Raw genomic sequence first — 4,255 nt, forward strand, 5'->3', positions numbered from 1 at the left:
CACTGGAGAGGAGGGATTTCGGGGATGGATTTAAATGAAGCAAGGTACATGTACTGTACAAACCCCAATTTCAATGAATTTGGGACGTTGTGTAAAAAAAAAGAAAACAATGATTTGCAAATCCTTTTCAACCTGCAAAATATTCAACAAATATACTATAAAGACAAGATATTTAAGGCTAAAACTGATCAAATGTATTGTTTTTTCCCCCAAATACTGGTATTCAATCGTTTTGATTTTGATGCCTGCCTGCAACACATTCCAGAAAAGTTGGAACAGGGTCATGTTTACCACTGTGATACATTACCTTTCCTTTTATCCATCCATGCATCCATTTTCAGAGCCTCTTATCCTCACAAGGGTTGCGGGAGTGCTGGAACCTATCCCAGCTATCATCAGGCAGGAGGCGGGGTACACCCTGAACTGGTTGCCAGTCAAAAGCCAGCAGTATTTCTGGGTGTTGTTGATAAATGGGTTTGGCTTTGCATGGCAGGCTTTTAACTTGTATTTGTAGATGTAGCAACTGTAGCGGACACGCAAAAGATGCCACCCAGCACCCCAGCCTCGCACTACCGCCGCTCCCCGCCGAGGTAGACGATAACTGCTTGTGAGACGCAACATTACACACAAACTCTAAACGAATCAACGCCATATACCATCAAAAACAAGACACAGACATTTGCTTTGCCATGCCGACGCTAAGTGAATCACGGCTGCCTGGCGCTTCAAAACGGAGACCCAAGGATGCCGAGTTCGCCCCCGCGTTAATTAACTCCCCGCCAGTTGAAGGAGCGCACCAACAAAGGCGCACCCACTCTGTTGAGTACCACCATGTGGGAGTTGGAACAGGCTGAAATACGCAACATCCACGGGCGACGGAACGACACTACAGACATGGGTTCATAAGACAGTCTGTGACTCGACTGGGAGTTAATATTTTAAGAACTTTACATGAACGCCACTAGTGACTGTATTGCTGCAAACTTGAATGTCTAACGTCGAATATCTTGTTAACTGAACCAGATGAAATATTCCACCCCACACCATAAATGTCACATGGAAAATATTAATGTCCTCCACACCACACAACAGTTGAAACATTCATTACAGGTATGAAAGAGGATGAGCGTGGAACAATGCAGGGTGAGGAAATGGTCTCGTTATCTTAAATCCAATAATTAATATTTTATTCCGCTGGTTTTAAGGCACAAAATAATCCTAAAATGGAAAAATGACACCAAAAGGCAGTCCAGCCCCTCTGTGTTCGCAAAGGTGGTAGAATAGGAGGGGGGTAAACAACCACCTTTTTGACCCGCTCTGGCCAAAAAAGGGGCCGGAGCTGGGACCAGTTGAGAAGCTTTTGGGAGTTTTGGTGGAGAAGTCTTCCTTTGGTCTCACCCCAACCAACTCGCCGATGACCGGGCTAGGCAGGACGCCCACCTCACCCGAGGTGGCAAGGACACAACGCGCCCGCTCCGAACGTCTGGCAAACAGAGACACCCGAGAGACGTCCTGCCTGGGAACTCATTGGCCTCCTGCTTCTCCTCCTTTTTTTCCTCCCTCCCTTCCATCGAATCCACCTGTTCCCGGTGCGGACCGGGCCGGCCAAACACTCGGGAACCTGACTCGCCTTCCTCAAACGTGTTCCAGACACGTAAATCCAACATTGCGGTCTACTAAAAGTACAGATTAGTGCATACTTGGGTTTAAATTAACGAGAACAGGAGTCCTCAGATAGATGCATTCACTACATGCCCATTCTGCTAATCTCACGTCACAAATCCCTTCCTTTGCCAATGTTCGTCTGTACCTTGTTTGTCTTGTGTTTGTCTCTGTTTTATCCTGTAGAAACCCCTCTTTATTATTACATTTTCTATAAAATTCACCACTTGCATCATTGTTTTGTGTGGCTGGGTTTGGACCGAAACCTCTGTAAAGTCTAGAACTCAAAGTGTAGCCACTTTCCGATAAGAGACTGATTAAAAAGGTTTGTCGTCATTTCGCCTCAAGTTAAACTTGTAAAAATATGACATGGTGCATCACATATATATAAAATATCTTGATTTATAACACTGTCATTTTAAATTACGATAACGCGGAAGTGACACAGCACAATTCTTATTTCATCCATATTCGCTACACAACGAATTGTGTTAAAGTTCCTGTATTTTGCCAAAGCAACTTTTTTCTAGTATGTGGGATGCAATGTTGTCTCTATGGTGCCTCAGTCAACGTGTGAAATATTTTTCGAGCTTATCCACATCACTAGCGAAGATCTGCACTTTCCCTTTCCGCTCCGAAGTCAGCCGTGTGAACATAACACACTTGTGTGTGCTCTCACAAGTGGGTCTTCTACACTCAGGCAAACCAATCATTGGAAACGGGGCGGTCTTAGCCAAATATGGACAAAGTGGATGCAAAACTGGGTCAAAACAGAAGTAGCTGTCAGAGGTGCCTTTTCTGGACACTCAAGGTGTTTTTTTTAAAATGAAATGCACATTTTTTATACAAAGTCCATGTTAGAAAGTCACTCTATGGAGGTCTAAATATCCAAAATATGGGACCTTTAACTGAACGTGGTTTTCTGAAGTGTTCCTGAGCCCACATGGCAATATCTTATACATAATGATGCTGGTTTTTAATGCAGTGCTGCCTGAAGGATCGAAGGTCACGAGCATTCAATGTTGGTTTCTAACTTTGCCGCTTACGAGCAGAGATTTTGCCAGATTCTCTGAATCTTTTGATGATATTATGGACCATAGATGATGAAATCCCTAAATTCCGTGCAATTTTACATTGAGAAACGTTCTTAAACTGTTGGACTATTTGCTCACGCAGTGCAGGTACCCTTCTATGATAAAGATTCCACTGTAATCCACTGAAAAGTGGGGGTCTTATGTTGAAGACCTTAGATCTCGTAGAATACTTTTATACAGTTCACAGATAGAGGACTCCACACATTATATATAAGAAAATAACAAGTGACTTTTAAGCATGCATGCAACATAAAAGTATTAAAAGTAAAAAATTGTGTCTCAGAAGGGAATGAAAAAAAGTTGTCCTTTCACCTTTTTATCTGCTGTAAAATGATAGTCACAATAAAATCACTCCATAGTTTAGTCATCATCACATCATTGTTAGACTCTTAACCTTAGACAGCTGCATTCCTTAAATTACTAATGAGTGATAAACTACAGTAAAATTCATGAATAATTACTCCACAGCATTTGAAAACCTTCATTGTACATCATAAATATACATTGATTATATTTTCCCATTTGCAGCAGATCGTGTAGAAGAGATCTGGTGATTGCTTGCATTGTTATATCTGCAATTACAGTATAACAATAATATTGAGACACTCTCACATAAAAGGTATCTGAGAAATGAATTGTGAATCACAATAATGCATTTCTACAGGGAAGTCTCAGTCGCTTGAACGAAGTTGACAAGCTGGTTGGAGAGCAACCCTGAACAAGTGTTTCAGTGTAAGGACATCGCTACAGCTGCAGGTGCTACTGCAGTGGTTTGTCATTTTTTTTCCATTTCCAATATTTCCATTTATTCTGCATGAAATGAATTTTAATTGACATTGTCCCTGTATGTGCAGGTTTCTATGCTCCCAGCTTTTGTAACATGGTAATTGTACTGAGCGAGTACCCGTGTGCCAGGTCTCAGTTTAATGAATCCCACCTGTAACACATTTGCACATTCATTCCTCTCCAAGGAGAATTCCTGCTGCCAAAGCAAAGCCTGAGCCTGGTGGAAGTGTGCTACAAATCTAAAAAGTATACCTAAGATGGTTGGAGATTTTATCAACTCAGTTCAGATCCTGCTGACTTAGAGGGACACGTGTACAGAATATATATATATATATATATATATATATATATATATAGATATATATATATATATATATATATATATATATATATATATATATATATATATATATATATATATATATATATATATCTATATATATAGATATATATATATATATATATATATATATATATATCTATATATATATATATATATATATATATATATATATATGTGTGTGTGTGTGTGTGTGTGTGTGTGTGTGTGTACGTTTATGTTCACTCAGCAATGAGACGAGGGAGCGAGGAGGAGAGGCCTATGGAATGTCCAAGAGAGTTGCCTGGTTCCTGGAACCATGTGAAAGGGATATCAGAAGCAAGAGTACGTCTCATGATATATTCACAGGCTAATCTCATTAAAAACTGTATAC

The sequence above is a fragment of the Phycodurus eques genome, chromosome 4 (genome assembly GCF_024500275.1).
Source record: "Phycodurus eques isolate BA_2022a chromosome 4, UOR_Pequ_1.1, whole genome shotgun sequence".
In the NCBI taxonomy this organism is placed as follows: Eukaryota; Metazoa; Chordata; class Actinopteri; order Syngnathiformes; family Syngnathidae; genus Phycodurus; species Phycodurus eques.